We start from the raw sequence: 23,347 nt of genomic DNA on the forward strand, positions 1-23,347 counted from the left end.
TATTTCATTGCTGTTATAATGGACTTCCAAGCTGTTTCTATCCCCTCCTTAAATTTGAGTATTTAAACCTTTCTTTAGGAAAACACTTGCTCTCTCTTGCTGACATTTCTGACAAGCTGCTGTCATGTGCTTTGCCCCGTGGCCCCACAGTCTCTTCTTGCCCACCCAGCCACCCCACAGCAAAGCACCTTTTCCCGCTCCCATGACTGCAGAAGCGAGGCCGGTGGAACCAGCAGGATTCTAGTCCGGCTGCTGGGCTGTGCCCTGGGCCGGTTTTCCCCTTCCCCATCCGCATTGGCTCCAGATCTGAGATATCCCTTCTGAGACGGGGCGACCGGCACTGCCCACCCCAGGGCCAGAGCACCCTGCCGGTCCAGAGAGGGCACCGCAGTATTTCCATGTAGTTCTCCTTCCCCTCTGGCAGTCGAACATCCTTCTTGGCTTTTCTCTTCTGCAGCGGTGCGGCGAGCCAAGGTGAGCACGGCTCCTCCTCCGGGGACACTCGGGTCCCTTCTCTGGTTTCCCTCGGTTGAGTTAGAACCTGCCGAGTCTTGGAGCTCTTCAAACTCACCATCCCCCACCGCGCATTACTTTGCATTTATCCAAACTGATCTGCCATCCCGTTGCCCACGAGCCTGCCTCGACCAGGTCTCTCTGGAGTTCCCGACTCACCTTGGTGTCTGTCACCTCTGCCGATTTCATCCCCACACCTGAGAGCCACCTCCTCTCACCCCCTAAATACCCAGGCAGCGGCCCTGCCCCTCCAGAGGTGTCACTGGCTCAGCCCTTGTTTCAGATCCACCGTGGGCACCCCGCCAGCTGTTTGCCAGAAACCCAGAATGGCTCATTCGAAGGGCCAAGAGGTAATTACAACCGCCCTGCCTGTGAGCAAAGACAGGGATCGGAGAGGGTGAGGTGCACAGCCAGGGCCCAGTGACTCAATTGGGAAGGGAGGGATGCTGAATGTATCCCACTGCAAATTGTGGATCCAGGCACATGGCTCAGGACTGGGGAATCTAGCCAGGTTGACCAGTGCAGTTGAGAACAAAACAGAAGGGAGGGATGCAAGAGAGGAGGGGAGGGGATGTGACGGGCTGGGTCACAGAGACCCCCTCAAAACTGTCACCTGATGGGCTGAAAACACCGGAGCCTGCTGAACTGCTATCCCAATATCCTGTCCTGCTGAGTCAGGCCCAGCGGCCTCCTCCAGCCCTGGCACAGCACTGGGGTCCCAGCCCACTGCAGAGTGACACAGGCACTCCACACGGCTCGGCTCGGGGAAGGCTCCATGAAAGGGACTCGTCCCAGATCTCAGGGGCACAGCCCAATGGGACCAGAACCCCAGATCAATCCGTCTTTCCCTGTATAAAGTTCACACAGAGCAAGCCCATAACACGCTCCCCCCTTTATCACTGAAGCAGAGACGTGCCCAGCTCTCGTCCCCCCAGGGAACAATTATTTACGCAGGGTTTGTTCAGAAACACAAGGAATTTCATTGAGTATTAAACTTTAAAGTATTATGATTTGCAGTGAAGTGGCTGCAAGTGGCAGACGGATCAAAGTCGGTCACTAAACAAAACAAAACTGGCCAGTTGCTCCTGATACTCTCAGACACCTGCTCCCTGCACTTTTGTACCCGGACAATCGTTCTCATCACCTGGGACTCCTCCCACCTCGGGCCTGATCCTCCCCCTGTTCAGTCTGATGTTTCCCGCCGGCAGCTTGGGTGCTAATCTGGGGTCTCTGGGCGTCTGGCAGCCGCCCCATTGGCCAATTTCCCACCTCGAGAGAGATTTTGCCCCAGGCGGGATCACTTTGTGCTCAGCTCAACCTTTGTCCCATTTCCAGGGGAACATCCAAGCCCCACAAGGGGCTTTGGCAGCAGGTGCCTGGCCCCATGTCCTGGCAGGACCCAGCCCAGTCCAGGCTCACGGGAAGCGAGACTATGCACAGAGCAGTGTCTCCAGATCCCGGCCGCTGTCTCCCTTCCGTAGCGCTACTGGCCCCGCTTTGCAGGGCTAGGTCGGTAAATCCTGTGTATTTTTCACATCTCTAACTCCCACCAGGACGGCTACAGGCATCCAGACAGAACAGGCACATTCGGCCGCCTGTAACTTTGAAATGACGTGGTACTTTAGATATTTTGCAGAAAGAATCTTTAAGTTCTTCACACTCAGAAGCCTATTTTCATTAAACTCGGGGGAGGTGGCCTCAGAGAATCATAGAATCGTAGAGCTGGAGGTCATCAAGTCCAGCCCTCTGCCCAAAGCAGGACCAATCCCAGCTAAATCAACCCGGCCAGGGCTTTGTCAAGCCGAGACTTAAAAATCTCTATTGATGGAGACTCCACTACTTCCCTAGGTAACCCATTCCAGTGCTTCACCACCCTCCTAGTGAAATAGTTTTTCCTAATATCCAACCTGGACCTCTCCCACCGCAACTTGAGCCCATTGCTCCTTGTTCTGTCATCTGTCACTACTGAGAACAGCCTCTCTCCAGCCTCTTTGGAACCTCCCTTCAGGAAGTTGAAGGCTGCTCTCAAATCCCCCCTCACTCTCGGGCCTCCCGCCCGAGCTCACTGCTAGACTGTTGGACAGTGTTCAATGCGGAGCTCGCGTGCCTGAAATGTCTGGTAGTCTCTGCTTACACACCCAGCCAGGGTCATTATCCGTGTGATCCATGCACAGGCATGTTTACGGAGTTCTAGCTCTGTCGCCCGGCACCTGGAAACGTTTCGGGTGCAGCATTACCCAAGAATGCAGACAGCAAAGTCTTAAAGTGTACGGTTCCTGGCATTTAGCTACCGATGCCATGAAACTTTGTGCCTCAGTTTCCCCTGCCACACAGCATTATGCTTCTCACAGCCTGTGATGCGCTTGCTGCTGTGCCCACATCTAAGCCTCTTCTAGCTTAGGGGCTGCCTGCTTATGGGACGCTATTGACCCTGCACATCGCCTGCGCAGACGCTTTCCCCAAACCTCATGTGTCTCCCACAGTGTCCTGGGGTCTCCTGTCGGGTCAGCTCCTGCAGTGGGACCCGTGTGTGTCGTGGAAAGAGTCACAAGGTTGCCAGCGAGTTTGTGGCAGGGCGGCAGTTCCCAGGACGGCTGCTGTACCCCACTTCTGTGTCAGCCATGTGGCTTTCCAGTGTTTATCGCCCCGGCCAGGCCCTTTGTGCCCAGTGCGTGCAGGTAGCGACGGGTTCCCTTTCCGCCAGGGAAGGTTTCCGGGTCACGTCTGTCTCGTGGCTGGGGGGAGGGAAGGATTGGCTGTGGACTGGGACCCCTCCCGACCCCCAGGGCTGCACCCACAGAAAGGACTGACCCAGGCCCCGGCAGATTCTCTGGGCTCCTTGCTCCCTAGTTGGGATATTGTCAGCCCCTCCCCCAGTGATGTATTGGCCTGGTCGCAGACACGGGCCGCCTCGGTACGTGCGTCATCCCCCGTCTCCGGCAGGCAGCGGGAGCTTTGACATGCGCAGCAGGAACAGTGTCCAGCCTGGGTGTGTGCTGGACCAGCGGGTCCCCTCTGATCCCTGCCCCCAAGGGTCAGCTGTGGGGATGCTTCCCTCAGGGAGCTCAGACCCACGAGTCCCCTTAAACCTGGACAAGGGGAGAGGCACCTGGGAGTGCAGACCCAGCCCCCCCTTTGGCCACCTGCCCCCGGCCAGCTCCCAGCCACAACAGACCCTGTCCTGGGAAGCCAGGTCCCCCTTCCCCTTTGAACTGGGCCGGCCTCCAGCTACCAAGCCCCTGGGGTCTCATTCCCCACAGCGGCTTCTTGGGCCCCGACCTCCTCCTGAAGGCCCCCGTCCGCGACACACGTCTCTGTGCAGGCTGGGGCAGGATCTACCCCCTGCTCCACTGCCCCAGCCTGGCAGTCCCCAGCCTGGACAGCCTCACTAGAGATGTCCAAAGACAGGAGCTAGCTACCTCCACCCCACCCACTGTGGCAAATTGTGTGACCTGGCCAAACCCAGTGTGGGACACGGCCGCTGTCTGGGGACCCCCGTGCTCTGGGGAGCAGAATTTCCATGAGTTACCCGCTGCAGGTTCCACTCAGCCCTGGGGATTTGCTCCCCCTGCTCAGTGGGACCCGGTGACAGCCCCGTCTGGGCTCCTCTGGCTGTGCATGGGTCTCAGGGCCGGGAACAAGGCAGTGAACTGGGGGAGGAGAAGGCCCGGCCTCCCACCCACCCTCTTTCCCAGGGTACCGCGGGGCCTTTGCCTCCCACCCAAGTGACACCCTCTGCCTGTGATTTACCCCTGCCGGGGGCGGGATTGTTGAAACAGATCAGCACAGGCAACAAGAGCTTCTCCTCCTTCCCGCAGTTTGTCCCACAAACACTGTTTCACATCACCATTAACCTCAGCGAGGAGCTCACCAACCCCCTGGTATCTCCCTTCCAGGCCGGCTCGGCCTTTCCCTCTGACTCACTTATCTAGCAGATCTGCCAGCTGGTTCACTTAAGCCACTTTGCTCAGCCCAGCCCTTCGCTTCTGGTTTCTAGATGTTGCCCTGGAGATTTCCGGTGACATCTGGGGGTATGTCTACACTACCCCGCTAGTTCGAACTAGCGGGGTAATGTATGCATACCGCACTTGCTAATGAAGCCCGGGATTTGAATTTCCCGGGCTTCATTAGCATAAGCGGGGAGCCGCCATTTTTAAATCCCCGCTGCTTCGAACCCCGTGTAGCGCGGCTACACGGGGCTCGAACTAGGTAGTTCGGACTAGGGTCCTATTCCGAACTACCGTTACTCCTCGTGAAACGAGGTGTACCGGTAGTTCGGAATAGGCACCCTAGTCCGAACTACCTAGTTCGAGCCCCGTGTAGCCGCGCTACACGGGGTTCGAAGCAGCGGGGATTTAAAAATGGCGGCTCCCCGCTTATGCTAATGAAGCCCGGGAAATTCAAATCCCGGGCTTCATTAGCAAGTGCGGTATGCATACATTACCCTCCTAGTTCGAACTAGGAGGGTAGTGTAGACATACCCTGGGACTGTGTTAACACCAAATCCTTAAATTGACCATCATCACCTAAAAAGAATGGCTCAGGTTTGGGAATCTCCCTCTAACAGCCTTAGCCGTGGACATCAAAACAAAAAATTAATTTAGTTTCTCCGCCATTACTTCATTGTCTTTGAGTGCTCCTTTAGGATCTCGATTGTCCACGGCACCCACTGCTTCTTTAGCCAGCTTCCTGCTTCTGATGGACTTAAAAACATTATCCTATTACTTTTTGAGTTTTGGGCTAGCTGCTCTTCAAACTTCTCTTTGGCTTGTCTTATTGTATTTTTACACTTTGGCTACGTCTAAACTGCAAGCCTCTTTCGAAAAAGCACAGTTTGCATTACATAGCGCCTTTTTTTGAAAGAGCACTTTCGAAAAAAGATGTTATTCCTTGTAAAACGAGGTTTTCCGCGATCGATTTACTTTCAAAAGAACACGGCAGCAGTCTAGACACAGGGGAAGTTTTTTCAAAAAAAGGCCACTGTTTTCGAAAAAACCCTGTAGTCTAGACACACCCTTAATTTGACAAAGTTTATGGTCCTTTCTATTTTCTGCACTAGGATTTGACTTCCACTTTTAAAACGATGCCTTTGTATCTCTAACTGCTTGTTTTACTTGGTTGTTAAGGCACGGTGGCACTTTTTTGATTCTCTTACAGTGTTTCTTAATTTGGATATACATTGAAGTTGGGCCTCTATTATGGTGTCCTTGAAAAGTTTCCATGCAGCTTGCATTGATTTTACTTTTGTCACTGTACCTTTTAATTTCTGTTTAACTAACATCCTTATTTTTGTGTCGTTCCCCTTTCTGAAATTAAATGTCACAGTGTTGGGCTGCTGAGGTGTTTTTCCCACCACATGCATGTTAAATTTTATTACGTTATGGTCGCTATTTCCAAGCAGTCCAGTTATATTTACCTCTTGAATCAGATCCTGTGTTCCACTTAGAAGACTAAATCAAGAATAGCCTCTCCCCTTGTGGGTTCCAGAACCAGCTGCTCCAAGAAGCAGTCTTTTAAGGTATCAAGAAATTTTATCTCTGCATCCCGTCCTGAGGTGACGTGTACCCAGTCTATATGGGGATAGTTGGAATCCCCCACTATGATTGAGTTTTTTATTTTGATAGCCTCTCTAATCTAATGTATTGGCATTAAGGTAGGATGCTAGTGTTTGTAAGTGATAACAGAGAGATCAAAGTTAGTTACTAAAAAATATAGTGTCAGGCTATGTCTATACTTCACGTTTTGCTGGAAGAGGCAATGCAAATGAAGTGCTTATTAGCATTTTTGCACACTTCATTTGCATAATCTCTTCCGACCCTTTTTTGCGCAAGAGGTTGTTGCGCAAAAACATGCAGTGTGGATGTTTCCTTTTTGCACAAGATCCGTATGCCTCTCTTTATGCCTCTCTGGGAGAGGGATAAGGATCTTGCACAAAAAAAGGGGGCTTGCACAAAACGGAAATGTCCATACTGTATGTTTTTGCGCAAAAACCTCTTGTGCGAAAACGGATCGGAAGAGATTATGCAAATAAGCACGTGAAAATGTTAATCAGCACTTCATTTGCATTGCCTCTTCCAGCAAAACAGCTAGTCTGCGTCTAGATTGGCATGATTTTCCGGAAATGCTTTTAACGGAAAAGTTTTCCGTTAAAAGCATTTTCGGAAAAGAGCGTCTAGATTGGCACGGATGCTTTTCCGCAAAAGCACTTTTTGCGGAAAAGCGTCCATGCCAATATAGACGCGCTTTTCCGCAAAAAAGCCCCGATCGCCATTTTCGCGATCAGGGCTTTTTTGCGGAAAACAAATCTGAGCTGTCTACACTGGGCCTTTTGCACAAAAGCTTTGCGCAAAAGGGACTTTTGCCCGAACGGGAGCAGCATAGTATTTCTGCAAGAAGCACTGATTTCTTACAGTAGGAAGTCAGTGCTTTTGCGGAAATTCAAGCGGCCAGTGTAGACAGCTGGCAAGTTTTTCCAGAAAAGCGGCTGATTTTCGGGAAAAACTGGCCAGTCTAGACACAGCCCTAGTGTAGCCGAAGCCTCAGAGAGGTAGCCGTGTTAATCTCTAACTAAAAAAAACCCAAAAAACCACCAAGGGACCTGTCGCACCTTAGAATCTAACAAAAGTCTATAAGTAGTATCGGGAGCTTTCATGGGCATGACCTGTTTTCTCAGATGACAAAGATGGAGCAAGGGGCACAGATTTGGACTATAAAGCAGAAAAAGAGGGGAGAAGGGGAGGAGAAAGGGAAAACCTGCAACTGTCCATTAAAGCATCCGTGCTAAGTGAGGCTCATGGCGTAGGCTGGAATTGCCGGACCCTGAGCCTTTGATGTCAGTGGGGTGTTGAATAGAAAGGGCCATCCAGTCTTGTTCAGGTCCTGCGCGATAGTATCACATTTGCGTATAAAAGCCAGATGCTCTCTCTCGTTGCTGCCTGAAATTGTTTTGTAACAGGCTGACAGAGCCAGAAGACCCAGGCACCAGCTTCTTGAAGACAGGCCCAGCAAACAAAATAACAGGACACCAACTACTCATCACCTGCACCCAAATTCCTCTGGCACATCACTGACAGTCAACAGCCTCTCCTGGAAAACCGTCCCTCCCTCTCCCAAGCCTATTTTCTTAGTGGGTGTATCCTCTGGCACGGGACATTCCCTGGGCTGTTCCTTGGCCCCCTGTTCTTTCTAGGGGGCTAAGCTGTGATCTTGCCCACTCCCCGGTGCCACATGGGGCAGGGCAGGCCTGGCCCCAGAGATGGAGGGAAGGAAGGCAGAGACGCCCAAAGATAGGTAAGAGAGGAAGAAGATAACCAAAGAGTCCTGGCTCCAAGTCCCCCATCAACCCACTACACCCACTTCTCCCCCATCGCTGGGATAGAACCCAGAAGGCTGGTGCCCTGCCCCGTGGAGGCTGGCTCGGCCTCAAGATTCCTCTAGGACAGCGGTGGCCAACCCATGGCTTGTGAGCTGCAAGCAAAAAAATTGCAGTTCTGACAGAACTGGGATGAACCGCTCAGGTCAGCCACTCCTCACGGCCAGGCCGCTCTGCGCTACATGCATGCTCATGGCCCCAGCACACTGCGTCACATCCTGCACGTAATAGCAGCCAGCCACTGAGCGCAGGCGGTGGCGGCGCCTCCGGCGCTGGGCCCTGGGCATAAGGTTAGAGGGCCCCGATAAGGTTAGATCAGGTGTCGGGGGGTACGCATGGCATCCCAGCATCCTGGGCAGCATACGCTCAAAGCTAGCCTCTCAGCGCACACGCCCAGCACCTGGGGAGCAGTGGCAGCGGCTCTGCTCTGGGACACGGGTGTAAGATTGGGGGGGGGATTGTGTTAGAGCAGGGAGGGAGTAGGAATCCTGGGACTGCAGGCCAGCTCCAACTTCTCAGGCAGCACACGGCTGTCAAGGGGAGCCGAGGAAGAGCAGGCACTTGCTGAGAAGTAGGAGCTGGCATGCAGTCCCAGGACTCCTACACACACACACACCCTGCACAGACAGGCAGCAGGGGAAGATGTCCCTGGCCCAGTGACAGACCTGGCGTTTCAGGAAGCGTGACAGCTATTTATGGGAGGGGAAAGGAGGGGAAGAGCAGCCTGTGTGCTTCCTGAGACCTGGGATCCCCAGGTACTGGCTGAGATTTCCCTGCTCCCTCCCCCTGGTCAAACCCCACCACTAGCACCCTGCCCTAGCACCCTGCCACCTGCCCCAGCACCCTGTCCCCTGCCACCTGCCCCAGCACCCTGTCCCCTGCCCCCACCAGCAGAGTTGGGGCCACATTAGTGAGGCTTGGGGGTTTTTTTGGAGGGGTTGTTTTTTGCATCTCACTTGTGTGGCCCCGATTGACTTTTCTGTGAGTCAGTGACCCCGACTCAGAACAGGTTCCCCGCCCCTCTCAGAAATAAAGACAATGCTGAAACACATTGTGTTTGACATAATATTTTATTTAAAAATGAAGCCTAGCCAACAAGCCCCCAATTGGGGCCAAGCCCCCATCTGGCTGCAGCATCATAATGCTCAAAACCTGAGCCTATCATAACTGGAACCCCCGGTCCTAAACCTCTCCCATCCCCAAACTTCTGCACCCCACATCCCCAGTCCCCTTCCACAACACTCCTGCACCATCCACACACTGCAAATCTGTGTCCTGAGCCCATCATACTCCCAACCTCCCTGCCCTAAGCCCCTCATGCACCCCAGCCCAAACTCCTGCACCCTCACAGCCACAAGCCTGCGGCTTGCTCAGCCCCCCAACTCTCCAACTGACCCCAACACTATCCAGCCTGGCACCCCCTCCCTGGGACGGTGTACCGATACCTATTTTCCCCCGGCATGGCTGGATTTTTTTTTCTCAACAACTTTCCACCCCGGTATGTGGCTCTTCAAACTCTGTCCACCACTATTTTGGCTCTTCTACTCTAACGGGTTGGCCACCCCTGCTCTAGGACTCTCTGTAGCCCCACCAGACAAAGGCCAGATGTTGGGGGAGGGAGTGGCTGAAATCAGGACTCCTGGGTCCTCTTCTTGGCTCTGGGAGGGAGGCCTAGTGGTTAGACCAGGGTGGGGCTGAAACCCAAGGTGCCTGGGTTCTCTCACTCCTCCCAGGGCAGCAGGCCCAGCATGAGGCTGTGCCCGTCGAGCCGCTGCCAGCCTGGCTGGAGACAGTATCAGGCTCACCCCTGCCCGGGGCGCCTTCACCAGGGCACTGAAACTGGGCCAGGGCACGAGGCTCCATGGGCAGCCCTGGCTCACAGGAGCCCTCCCTCTGTGTGGAAGAGCCCAGGGCTGTTCCAGCTGTAACTCAGGCTGGGCTCCAGATGCTGGGGTTCCATCCCTGACACTGGGACGGGAGTGGGGGATAGTGGTTAGAGCAGGGGGGGTGGGAGCCAGGACTCCTGGGCTCCATCTCCTGCTCAGGGAGGGGAGTGGGTGTGACAGGTTCGGTCATAGAGGTCCCTGGAGACTGTCAGTTGATGGGCTGAAATACCTCTGAGCCCACCTACCACCCCCTGCCCTGCTGCGTGAGACCCTCTGGTCTCCTCTAGGCTCGGCACAGGGGCACGGGCACAGCCCACTGCAGAGCAACCCAGACACGGGATGGCTCAGTCTCAGGGACGTGACACAGCCCCAGGCGCACGGCCCCCTTGGGACCAGAGACCATCTTCCACTGCATCAGAGCAAGCTCAGAACACGTCCCCCCCTTGATCAATGAAAGGGAGAGGCCCAGCACTCCCCTGCCTGCGATAACGATTATTGACCCCGGGTTTAGCACCACACACGTGATTTTATTAAGTCTAGAAAGCTGGCTGGAAGTGGTTGCAGGTGGCAGCAGACAGAACAAAGTAAGTGACTCAGCCAAACAAAACCGAACACACGCGAGACGCAGGAGAAGACCTTGTTCCAGGTGATCATCTCTCTCCATCGCCCTTATTTCATTCCTCGCAGGCCAGAAATGGGTCCAGGCCTTCCTCTCCACCCCTCTCATTCCAGCCTTTGGTCCTCCCGTGTTTTCAAGTGTCCTCTTGGGGTGGGGAGGCAGGGCTGTGAACCAGCTGGAGACGATCACTGTTTACTCCCCGGCTGTACGTACAGTTGCCCTAGGGCAGGAATTCTTCGTTCAGTTCCTCACCCCGGTGGAAAAGTGCCAAATTCCAGATGGATTCCAGTGTCGGGTGACATGGACATGTCTTTGTAGCTCCTCAGCCAGGGGACGGTTCTCTCCTCCCCCCGGCTGTGTCCTGCGAATGGTCAGTGAGCTCTGTGTTTGATCTCTTCACTATTGCTCCTGATGGGCTGGCAATAGGCTTTTCCCACCATGGGCCGGGTACATCTCCCCCTTTGCTGTCTGCCATGGCGCCTCCCCAGAGCTGGCTGCATGGACGGTGCACTAAACAGAGTGGCATGAAGCACCTGCGCCCTCCCCCGCCAGCTCCAGCCTGAGGCTCCAGCACGTGCAGCCAGCTGGGACCTTCCCCAGCCCTTGGAGCCTAGGAGCCAGGCTGGGCCAGGCCACATGGCCAGGACTCCACCCCCTGCCAATTTACACCAGTGACCCCTGACCCTGGTGCCTGCTTTTCTTCCCCTCCCCGTTCAGACTCAGGGTATGTCTACACTACCCTCCTAGTTCGAACTAGGAGGGTAATGTATGCATACCGCACTTGCTAATGAAGCCCGGGATTTGAATTTCCCGGGCTTCATTAGCATAAGCGGGGAGCCGCCATTTTTAAATCCCCGCTGCTTCGAACCCCGTGTAGCGCGGCTACACGGGGCTCGAACTAGGTAGTTCGGACTAGGGTCCTATTCCGAACTACCGTTACTCCTCGTGAAACGAGGAGTACCGGTAGTTCGGAATAGGCACCCTAGTCCAAACTACCTAGTTCGAGCCCCGTGTAGCCGCGCTACACGGGGTTCGAAGCAGCGGGGATTTAAAAATGGCGGCTCCCCGCTTATGCTAATGAAGCCCGGGAAATTCAAATCCCGGGCTTCATTAGCAAGTGCGGTATGCATACATTACCCCGCTAGTTCGAACTAGCGGGGTAGTGTAGACATACCCTCAGTGCCTTGGGATGGGGGGGGGTCTTCACTCTGCCAGTTCTGCCCCTCTCCCCGGCCCCCTCCTCACCTACTAACCCCTCCCCTCGGCACCCTAGCCAGACTCACACAGCCTCCAGCATGAGGCCAGAGGTGGGATAGGCCTGCTGGAGAGGAGCAGCGGGGGACGGGGCATCAGATCTTCAGGCCCGGGGCTGCCCCCTGCTTCTCAAAGCCATTGGGGGTCCGATCTCCAGCAGTCCCTGCAGGCCAGGGAGAGTGGCTGCCCCCTTTAGCCCCACTGGCCCCTTCTCACTCCAGATGTAGCAGGGCTTTTCCATCCTCCCTTTGGGATGGGGGGTCACTGCATCCCGGCCAGCCTGGGGATACCCCCCCCCCCTGAGTGCTGCATCGTTCCCCAGAGCAGCTGTCACACTTCTCTGTACCCTGGAGAGCCACGCATAGTAAAAGGGAAACTGAGGCACACATGGCCCTCACTCCCTGCAACTGGTGCCCCCTGAAGAAGGTGCCTGGGCCTTGGCAGGCTTGGCCAGCAGCAGGAGAAGTCGATGGCAGGGCCAGAGGCCATGCTCGGTGGCTGGTTGCCCTGTGGAGCTGGTTAACCCTTTGTTGGGCGGTGCCCGGCCCTGGCTGCTGTCAGCCCCTGATCGCCCCATGGGCCGATGTTTGGGAAAGGGAGACAGGCCAGCAAAGGAGCCCCCTCGTCCCTGGGCACCGGCTGAGCCAGGGCACCGGCGCAGCTTCAGCTGGAGCACTGGTGTCACACAGGGCCTGCCTTCTCCCCCAGCTCCTCCCCGCCCCGCCCTACGGCCTGGGCCAGGATTTCAGTGCCAAGCCCTGCCCCCCAGCACCCACCAACCCGGCAGGAACGAGGCAGGGCCCGCCCAGCACGGGAAACACCCACAGTAATTTATTCTGCGAGCCGGATTCTCAGGGCAGCGGCGGGGGAGGGGTTGGATCCCCCTCCAAGCAAGGGCTGGCTGGGGGTGGGGTCCCCGCCGGAGCAGAGGCTCATGGGAAAGCCGTGGGGAAGCCAGCCCCTTCCCCGTGGATGTGCGCTGTGTGGGGACCTGGGGGGGGAGGGGGGGCTCCGTGGCGGGTCTCAATCCACCTCCTCGATGGTGGGTCCGGAGGAGCCGCCCCCTGCCCCACCGGCCCCAGGGAACCCCCCGGGCATCCCGCCGCCGGCGCCCTGGTACAGCTTGGTGATGATGGGGTTGCAGAGGTTCTGCAGCTCCTTCTGCTGGTGCTCGTATTCCTCCGTCTGGGGGGGTGTGTGAAGGGGAGTTAACCCCTTGCACGCCAGCCCCAGTGCACCCCCTGCCTCCCATGTGGCATCCACCCAGACTCCACAGAGAGTGCCCAGCCCCACCCATTGCTCCCCGGGCCCCTCAATGTGGGGAGCCTCCCTCCACCAAGGTTGGGGTGTGGGGAAGACCATGGGGCCCCAGCTCCTCTCCTCATGCCCCCCAGGGAGGAGACTGCAAGGAGCCAGGGGAGCTGCTGGGTCTGCCCGAGCGCTGGGCTTCCAGCCCTGTTTGGCCTGCACAGGCCCAATGGGAGGCTGCCCCAAGTCCCTTCCCCACCCCCACCCCCACCCCCCTCCTCTGTAACAGGCTCCCCCCTGCTGCCCCACCCCTGGGTTCCAGACCCATGTAGGGTCCCTGCAGCAGCTGGAGCCAGGCCAGACTCCTGCTGGGAGAGGCGCCCAGGTGCAGGCACAGGCCTTCCCAGCTGCTGCAGGAGGGAGGGCCCCACCCCCAGGATAACTGTGGGGGGGCCCCAATTCTACCCCCAACTCTGGCAGGGAAGTGGGGTCTAGTGGTTAGAGTGGGGGGGAGCTGGCAGCCAGGACTGCTGGGTTCTCTGCCCCCTCCCACACCATGTACCTCCAGCCACGCCTGGCCCCCCACTCCTCCGCCTTCCAGCCCCCCTCACCTGGTTCCGGTCCAGCCAGTTGATGACCTCATTGCACTTGTCCAGGATCTTCTGCTTGTCCTCGGGCGCCAGCTTGTCCCTCAGCTTCTCGTCCTCGGCCGTGCTCTTCATGTTGAAGGCCAGCGACTCCAGCGAGTTCTTGGCCGCGATCTTCTCCCGCTGCACCTCGTCCTCCGCCTTGTACTGCTCCGCCTCCTGCACCATGCGCTCGATCTCCTCCTTGCTCAGCCGGCCTGGCGGGCAGAGAGCGGCTCAGCACATGGCCCAGTATGCCTGGCTTCTCCCGCCGGCTCGGGGAATTGGTTCTGGGTTCTAGGGGAGTGATTCCGGGTGAGACGCCACGGGGCGACCTGGGGCGTCACAATGCTATAGACTGCATGCATTTCCCTCCCTCCCCCGCGAGTACATTTTTTAGCAGGCTGGCCAGTAGCCCAGCTCAGCCCTGGCTTACACTGGGTCCTGGATCTACCCCCGCTGCGTCTCTGCATTTATAGTGAATTAGGAGCCTAGTGGGCAGACAGGCAGCCCGGCTCAGTTCTGGGAGCTCAGACCTGCCCCTGCCCCCCTGGACAGGTGTTTTCCCGGGACTATAGACTAGTCGACAAACTGATAAGAATTCATGCGGTTAATTGACTATTCAAGTAACTATTTAACATCCCTAGCAGGGACCAGCAGCTGTCCCTGTCACGGCTCAATCCCTCAACCTGACACTCTGTGTGCAGAGATGGGGGACGGGCTAGCTGAATAAACACTGCAAAAACCTGCCTCTGTGATTCCCAGAGACAAACTTATTCAATCTCAGTCCCTCTGAGATCCAAAAAAGACCAGACTGGTTCAGTGCTGCCACCACCCAAGTGATTAAAAGAAAATATAAAATTAAAAAAACAAAACCTTTTCCAGGGAAGAGATCTCCTGGGACCCCCATCCCTAAGGCAAAGCTCTCCTCCTGCCCTAACCTCTGTTCCGCTTGAAGCTGGGAAACAGAGATTCTGCAGAGAATAACGGACTCTGCCCTTGTCACTAGGCACTTAACTCTAAGGACACTGCAATCAACCAATCCCAGTTAATTAGAATAAAAAGAAAACTCTTTTATTATCAAAACAAAACTACTGTTGCAAGCGGAGTACATTGGCGGGGTGGCAAATAGCCACAATTGACACAGACTCAAGGAAAGTCTCTGGGCTGTGAGGCTTGGTTACCAAAGAGAAAAACAACCAGCCAGCTCAGACACGATTTCCAAACCCCCGAACAAGGAGAACGATACACCCTGACGGACTAGCTACACTTTTCCCTACTTGCTCATTTCAAGAAGCCTGTTCTTGGAGAGGAAAGTGTCTCCCGTCCCCCCCAATCCCTGGGAGAAAACGCTCTGATCTCAAAGGAAGAAAAGAGAGAGACAAACCCCTCTTTCTTATCTGCATTTTTATTGGCTGACTCCCTGACCCTTCCTGGCCAACACTTTTGCTAAGTACCTGAGTTAACCACTTAGTCACCAGGTGCTGGTCACCATGCCGCCTGTTCATGACAGTCCCTGCTACCGGAGCCTGGCGAGATCCTCTGATCTCATTCCTAATTCCCTCGAGCTAACCAGCCAGTCAGATCCTGCTCCCCATCCCCCACAGCCAGACCACCACCCTTTCTTGCTCCCCCATGCTAGCCAGTCCCCCACACTTCTAAATACGGTGGAGCCTATGGCAGCCCTCCATGGCTTAGGAACATGAATATGCATAACTTGAAGAAGCTTTATGCAAAACAGACCAGGTAACATGTCAATTTTAGTTACAATCTGCTGGATCTGTCTACCCTGTTTTTCTGCATGTGTCACTCCTAGCTGTGAAGTGTAAATCTGTTTAGTGTTTTAATGGCTTGGTGATCACCTAAACAACATGGAAACAGATTTGTTTGCCCTGTAATGGTGGTTGGTCCTAGGAAAACTTGTATCCACACCCCCGGGCACTGGACTCCATTTTGAACCTGGTGTTTTTCCACGGAAGAGGGGAAGCCAAACAAAAGATTCCTGCCCTGGGGGAAAGTCTGTTTAATCAAAGGGAAGCCATCAGCCCTTTGTCTTCCGCCACCTTTGAAACTGCTTGGCTTGCCCTCAGGGGATAGCGGAAGAACTCTGAAGGGCTAGAGACGCAAGTCAGAGTAAAAGGGTTTGACTCTGATTTAAAGCTTTTACATGAAACTTTTTTTTAGGGTAAGAATTTGCACGTAACAAGTTTCTTAGTGGATAAAAGTTAGCTATGCATTTTTATTCGTTTTAATTTAGTAACTTACTTTGATCTGTCTATATTCACTCGCAACTACTGTTTTTGTACTTAATACAAACACTTTTGTTGACTACCAAGTCCAGTGTAAATAATTGTTACCTGGGGGGAGCAACCTGGAGGGAGCTCATAAAGGGAGCTAACCTATGAGCTTTTCCTGTGTCAAAGTTTTACACAATGAAAGATCATAGAATCATGGAATCCCAGGGCTGGAATAGACCTCAGGAGGCATCGAGTCCAGCCCCCTGCCCAAAGCAGGACCAGCCTCAACTCAATTAACCCAGCCAGGCTCTGTCAAGCCGAGACTTAAACACCCCTAGGTATGGAGATTCCACCCCCTCCCTAGGGAACCCAGCCCAGGGCTTCACCATTCTCCTGGTGAAATAGTTTTTCCTAATATCCGACCTAGATCTTCCCCCAGTAACTTGAGCCCATTACTCCTTGTTCTGCCACCTGCCCCCCCTGAGAACAGCCTCTCTCCAGCCTCCTTGGAACCCCCCTTCAGGGAGTTGCAGGCTGCTCTCAAATCCCCCCTCACTCTGCTCTTCTGCAGACTGAACAAGCTCAAATCCCTCAGCCTCTCCTCACCGGTCATGTGCTCCAGCCCCCTCAGCATTCTGGTTGCCCCCCATTGGACTCTCTCCAATGCATCCACATCCTTTCTGTAGTGGGGGGCCCAGATCTGGATGCAGTACATCCATAAAGTTAGATGTATTGGGGGTGTTTAATCCCATTTGGGGGTTGGGTTCCTGGTGTTGAGCCCTTAGAAATGAACCCGCCCAGAACTGAGCTGGTTCAGTGTCTACTTTGCTCTGAATGGGGGCGGCAGGTGTGATGCCAACTCTGTACCACGTCTGAGGGGAACCAGAGGATCTGGCCCAGCAGGCCAGGCCAGGCATGGTGCAAATGCAGGAGTCACAGGGACAGTGGCCCAAGGAAGGAGGCAGTTAAAGGGGAGCAGGGGTGGGCAGGACAAGGCTGCTGCCAGAGGGTCTCTGTGCCCCCCCATGCACCAGTGGCTGGTACAGTGTGCCCCCCAAGGAGGCCGGTCAGCGGGGCGGCAGGAGAGGCCCAGGGCAGCGGAGAGGCAGGTAGGAAGCAGCCCGGGATGGGGAGCTGTACCCCGGGGGTCGGCATGTTGTAGTGGGATTCCCCGCCCTGCCAGCGGTGGGCCGCTCCTCTGCTGACAGGCCTGGGTCCCCCTGCTATGGGCGCTGGGGCACCCCGCCCTGCGCACTGGGAGCGTTGCTATGGGCAGGGTAGGCTGGGCGCTAGGCTGTGCTGCCCTGCAGGGAGGGACCTTGGCCACGCTCTAGGGATATAAAATCCCTTGTAACTGGTTAAGCAGTTACAGGCCGTGGTCGCTCTGCATTTCACTGACAGAAGGGGGCTGGGTCAGTCCCCCCACCCTGCTCATTGGGGTTGTTCCTGCCCCCCCCCGTGGGGCTGGCTCTGTGCCCCTCATCCCCTTGTAGGCAGGCTGCGCGTTGGCGTGGCTGCCCCCGGGGAACCTGTCAGCTCCCCCCCACACCCTGCGCGAGGGGTACAGACAGGTTTGCCCCGTGACGGCTGGTGGGGAGTACAGGCACACGGGGGTCCCCCCTCCCGATACAAGGGGCAGCGTGACAGGCCGGGGCGCTTGGTGCCTAGACCAAGGACTAAACCCCTGAGAGCTGAGGAAAGCGGGTGGGGGATCTCAGTGTCTGTGTAAGGGCGGGCACCCGGCTCTTGGGGGAGACCAGGCAGCCAGGGCGGGAGGCCTAGAGACTGCCATGCCTGTGGGCGCAGGGGCACTTGAGAAGGGCCCCCCCGGACAGTGAGAGCCGGCGAGTGCCCTTGTGAAGGGGATGGGGGACCCGAGCATGCAAGGGCTGTGGGGCACCTGGAGGCAGAAGGGGGAGTGCGCGCAGGGGACCGGCCAGGCCCCGGGGAGCCCTGAGGGAAGGGCGAAGCCACAGGTGGGGCGCAGGAGGCCCTGGCAAAGGGACAGCAGGAGAGGTGCTTGTGCTGCTGCACTGGGGGCCACAGGAGGAGGCCCTGCCCCCAGGGTGTGGGGCAGCCACCAGCAAAGGGGGCTCGTCCTGAGGCTGCCCCGAAGGAGAGGGGGGAGCAAGTAGAAACCTCAACCAGAGCAGGGGCTGAGGCAGAGGGAGCCCGCTCGGGAGCCCGGCGAGATGCAGGAGGGACCCAAAAGGGGGGACCCCACAAGAGTGGGGACCGGACACTGGAGGGGACGAGCAGGCTGCTCCAAAAGGGGGGAGCCTGCAGGGGCCCTGCGTGCCCAGCGGGCGGAGATGTCGGGTGTTAGGGTAACCTGGGGCGAGAGCTGCCCCACACGGGCTGGAAGGGGTTAAAGCAGAGTGGCCAGGGCTCTGCACTGCCCCCCCCCCCCCAACCAGGGAGAGGCTTTTAAGGAGCCAATCAGGGTGCAGCTTGGTGGGGCAGCCGGGTATAAAAGGAGCTGCCCAGCAGGGTGCAGGCTGGGCTGGGCTGGGAGCGTGCACAGGGAGGGAAGGAGGCAGTTGAAGGGGAGCAGAGGGGGCAGGACAAGGCTTATGCCAGAGGGTCTCCAGCCCCCCCCCGTTGCACCAGGGGCCTTGGGTTGCAACTTGCCCCAAGGCAGAGGAGCCGGGCTCTGGGCCGCAGGGGAAACTGAGGCCTGCGCCGGAGCAGCTGGGGAGACACGGGCAGAAGAGGAGGCTGGTCAGCGGGGCGGCAGGAGAGCCATGGAGCAGGGCAGCGCAGAGACAGGTAGGAAGCAGCCCCGGGGGGGGAGCGGTGCCCCGGGGATCTGCGTGTGGCGGTGGGATTCCCCGCCCTGCCAGTGCTGGGCTGCTCCTCTGCTGACAGGCCTGGGTCCCCCTGCCCCATCCCCACTGCCCCCCCCCAGAGGGGCTCTGCCCTCCCCACTGCTATGGGCGCTATGCCAAGGGGGCGTTGCTATGGCTGCTAGGCCGCGCTGCCCTGTGCGAAGGGGGCGTTGCTGTGGGCCCTGGCTGCTAGGCCGCGCTGCCCTGTGCGAAGGGGGCGTTGCTGTGGGCCCTGGCTGCTAGGCCGCGCTGCCCTGTGCGAAGGGGGCGTTGCTGTGGGCCCTGGCTGCTGGGCCGCGCTGCCCTGTGCGATGGGGGCGTTGCTGTGGGTGCTGGGCCGCGCTGCCCTGTGCGACGGGGGTGTTGCTGTGGGCGCTGGCTGCTAGGCTGCGCTGCCCTGTGCGACGGGGGCGTTGCTGTGGGCGCTGGGCTGCGCTGCCCTGTGCCAAGGGGGCGTTGCTGTGGGCGCTGGCTGCTAGGCCATGCTGTCTGCGGGGAGGAGGAGGGCGATCTTGGCTGTGGATTAGGGATGGAGAACGGTTAAATAGCGTGTTAGCGCTGCAGTTCACTGACACGATGGGGCTGGATCACTCCCCACCCGCCCAGTGGGGTTGAGCTGGAGTAGTTTCTGCCAGGCTGCTCCCTGCCCCCCTGTGGGGACCACCGATCTGCCCCTCCCTTCTGTGGGCAGGCTGGGAGCTGGCGTGGCTGCAGCAGCTTTCCCCCCCACAGCTGGGCCGGGAGCCAACCTGGCTGCTCCCTGGGAACCCTTATCTGGTAACCTTTTAACATCCCTGCTCTGGACTCTGGCCACTAGGCCTGACTACCCTGCTGAGAGGGCATTACTGTTAACTCGGGCCATTGGGACCCATGCCAGATTAAGCGCCACTTGAGGCCTCTGGCTCAATTACCCCCCACCCCCCCCCCACACACCTCGCACTGATACAAGGGGCAACATGACAGGCTGGGGTGGTTGGTGCCTAGACCAAGGACTTACTCCACCCGCTTCTCGGGTTATTTCAAAATGGCCGTGTAAGGGCGAGCCAGGGGCTCAGCTCCCCGAGCAGCAGAAGGGACTGTTTTGGCTGCTTCAGGGCTAGCCACCCAGCCCTTGCAAGAGACCGGGAGGCCTAGAGATTGCAGTGCCTATGGGAGCAGGGGGCTCATGAGAAGGGAAGCCCCCTCTCCCCAGATGTCAATGGAGGGTCCCTTGCCCCCTCCCCAGACATGGGAGGGCGGGGGGCTGGTGTCCTGAGCATGTGGTTCTTTCAGGGGGTATAGAGGGATTTGTTTAGGGGCTGTGGCTACTTCCTTGCTCCGTTAGCTCACCTGGACCGTGCAGTATGTAGGCGCTGGAGGCAGGGCCTGTCTGGCTTCGATGCCCTGTGCAGACCCAGCGGTGCAGCTTTTAGCAGACAATGCTGAAAGAACCTGGCGGAGAATCGGCCTGTAACTCCTGGAGCAGGGCGGCATCGCTGGGGACCGGGGGGAAGGGAAGCTTCCCAATTCCCCTCTTTCCCTTTGGCCCCAAACCCCTCTTGGCAGCCCCAGCCTCCCAGGGTGGGGTTCCCCCAGCTCTCTGGGGAGTTCCTGGGGCACTTCCCGCACTGTGGTGGGCTGGGAGAACTGCCCGTTCGCTGTCTGGCCAGGGATACTTGTGCTGTAGAGCTCGTCTCCTCTCCGGGGGTGACTGGTCTTTGCCAGACATCAGCATTCAGAGCAAAGCCGGCCAGGTGCTGCAGCCTGCTCATGCTGGTGCTCCCCTTGGGCTCTGAGAGATGCGGTTACTGGTTCAGGGGTTTCCAGGCACTTCCTAGGCACCCAGGGCCTGCAGCCTTCGGGAGAAACCAGACCCCTCCCCGCTTCCTGGCGTGTGACTGACCCTGCATGGAATCCCCCTTAGGTTTCATGCCTCTGTTCCCCCCCGGAGACTTGCAGCCAGTCCGGCTCCTATTCCCGTCTCGGCCTCAGAGCCGGCGCAGGCACCTTTGCTACACGGGGCAGTGTTGACACAGGGTTGGGGGTCATCCCGATGGGTGCCTGACTGATCCTCCAGTCAGTCAGTGATAAACCCTGGGCTGCGTGCATGTGGTCGCCTGTCTAGCACGTCCACCATGCACAAGGATTAACACGAGACTCCCACGAGAGCCCCCGGAGGCTACAAATCTGATCAGGATCGAAAGCACCCAAGTAGGTTTATTGCCAAGCGACATACAATAATAGCTGGCAGTGAACAGACTTGCCGCTGCGCCACTACACTATACGCAAGCTGTGACAATGGACTAACACCCAACTAAGTGCTCTGGATTTTAGTGTCTCAGTCAACAATCACCCTTTGGGGTGTACTTTATACACAGGTACAAAGTTACACGTCCCTTCTGACGTATCCAGTTGCCACCCTCTGTTGCCAAGTTACTGCCCTGTACCTCACAAGGGGGGGTTACTTGCTGTCAATTTAGGCCTGGTCCTGTACCAGGGTGGGTATGTTGTTGGTGGGGTGGCGGTTGGGATCAAGATGTTTCTTAACAAGCTGTTCCGTTAGGACCCCTCTGGAACGCGATTTATGGTCTGTGCTTGGCACCGTTTGGCGTTCTTCATGCTTGGCCTGGTTCTCCGTAGCTAAGCCTCTTTCCTGCTGCAGTTTCACTTAGCCAGAGTCTTGCTCACTAGATTTCAAGCCTGCTGATTTTGTTGGAGACCCTCAATTTATTACAAGCAGCCCCCTCCCTGCCTGCCCTGCACCAGCAGTGCCAGTTTCCCAGCCGCGTGCGAGCTTCTCCCACGTCTGACACCGGTTACACCACAACCGTGACCTGTTACTGATTCCAGAGACGGAAGCAGCAGGAAATCAAGGGGTTTGGAAAATGGCCAAAGAGGCTGGTTTGAATGTTTCACGCAAGAAGCAACAGGGACAAACAGGGAGCAGCAAACAGCCCTGGGGCTCTGAACCTCGCTTCCAGCCCTGACAAGATGCAGGTTTTGGAAGAGCTTTCCCACTCCTCCTGCTGGGAACAAAAGCCCCTAGTTTGAAGGTGAAGCCTGAAAGATTCAGCAGCTGCTCCCTTCCTCGCAGGCAGCCCCCGCCCGCCTGATTGCACATGGGCCCCGACTGTTTTACCCCCTTCCAGAGACCCGCCAACTACAGGTGTTTCCCTGGAGACAGAAATGACATGAGAGTAAATGGACTTTGGGGGAATCAAGGGGAGAAGGGGGAACACACTGTGCCGAGGCTTGTCCACATGAACAGTTGCCCTGTTGCAAGCAGGAAGGGGATGTAAGGATCTGCTGGGGTGTCAGTCTGCCGTGTGCCAGCCTGCCAGCCTAGCTGTCCACATGATCTTGGTGACGTGCATGAACAGTTCATTAATGTGCTGTGAGCTCGTGCCCTTTCAAGGCGCACCAGAGAGGGTGTACTGAGCCAGCGTCCCATCCCAGCTGAGCACTGTTGCTGGGGTCGGTAAAACCAGAGCCCCGCGTGCCTTTAGGGATGCCCCAGTGACAGCAACCTGCCTCAGTGCATTGTGGGGTGTCTGTCCGATGCTGCTCGCCATTCCCAGTGGGTGTTGCTGACGCCCATTGCGAGGGGGTGTAGAGACACTAACTCAGTCTGTGGGGAAGCTCACCTTTAGTCAGAAAACCAAGGGAGGGGCTGGCGCGGCGCCTTGCACTGGAGCTGGGAGGTGATTTCACCTCAGCGTTTGGCTGCGGGGAGCCCGGCCCAGTCCCAGCAGGAGGGGGTGCAGCTGGGGGCTCGGTGGAGCCGGGGGGCTGGTCGCAGGGTTAGACACCTGCCTTGGAGCCAGAGACTCCAGGGCTGCGTTGATGCAGCTTGGCCCAGTGGGGTGACCGGGGACCTGTCTGCCAGCACCCACCCAGAGCAAATCTCTACTCGGGGGCTCCTGGGTGGAGTGGGGAGGGTCTGACCCCGCCTAGGAGCTGGGAGTGGCCGCCCGACACTCTGTCTGGGAATGAGGCAGATAGCCCCAGGGGTTAATTCCCCTCACGATGAGAAACATCCCCCCCCAGGCCCGGGGCGGGTTCTCCACCAGGGACCGTGTGGGAAGCCAGAGGGGATGGTTTCCTTCAGCTCTAGGGACGAGCGAGGGCAGGTCTCTGGCCTGTGCCGGGCAGGGTCGCACGAGATGCTCACGAGGGTCCCTGTGGCCCTGCAGGCCGGGAATCGGTGGCCGTGTGCAGTGCTGGGTTAACTGGGCTAGCCGTGCCCTGGTGTGAGCATCCGCACTGCTGCATCCCAGGTGTTAGTCACCCGGACAGGGCCAGGCCGGGGCTGCACGAACCCGGCACAGCCTTGGGCCTTTGGGGGCGTGGCCTTGGCTCTTCGCGCCGCACTGAGCTGCACCGGTCTCTGTGCTGAGTCTCTCTAGGCAGCGCTGCTTGAGCCGGTGGGGCTGGCACTGGCTGTCCCTACCTCGGTATGAAGTAACCCTGGTTACAGCTGCATCCGCACTGCAGAGTGTGGGGGGGAGCTTAGTCCAAGCTGAAGTGGCGCCAGGGTCTCAGCAGCACCCCAAACTGCATGCGCCAGCCTGGCCAAGCTCGGACCCCCTGAGGTGAAAGGGTTTGTGTGGGGCTCGCAGGGGCTGAGGGGCAGGGGATTAGGCTAAACGCTGGGTCCCAGCCCCCAGCAGCTCTGCAGAGCAGCCAGACCCTGAATGGGTGGAAGTTCAATCAGCCCGTTTGGGATGGAGCCGGACAGTTTCCCGAGCATGCTCATAGGAATGGTTTCCTGAGCATCCTCATTTT

The 23,347-nt window shown here is 57.4% G+C and overlaps 1 protein-coding gene across 2 annotated transcripts in view; it reads left to right on the top strand.

Annotated features, from left to right (window-relative positions):
• Positions 1-23,347, top strand: part of LOC142819614 (uncharacterized) — a 169,170-nt gene that overhangs the window by 143,254 nt on the left and 2,569 nt on the right. The window lies entirely within an intron of this gene.

This window comes from Pelodiscus sinensis, chromosome 22, assembly GCF_052426305.1.
Source record: "Pelodiscus sinensis isolate ZL-2025 chromosome 22, ASM5242630v1, whole genome shotgun sequence".
Taxonomy (NCBI): domain Eukaryota; kingdom Metazoa; phylum Chordata; order Testudines; family Trionychidae; genus Pelodiscus; species Pelodiscus sinensis.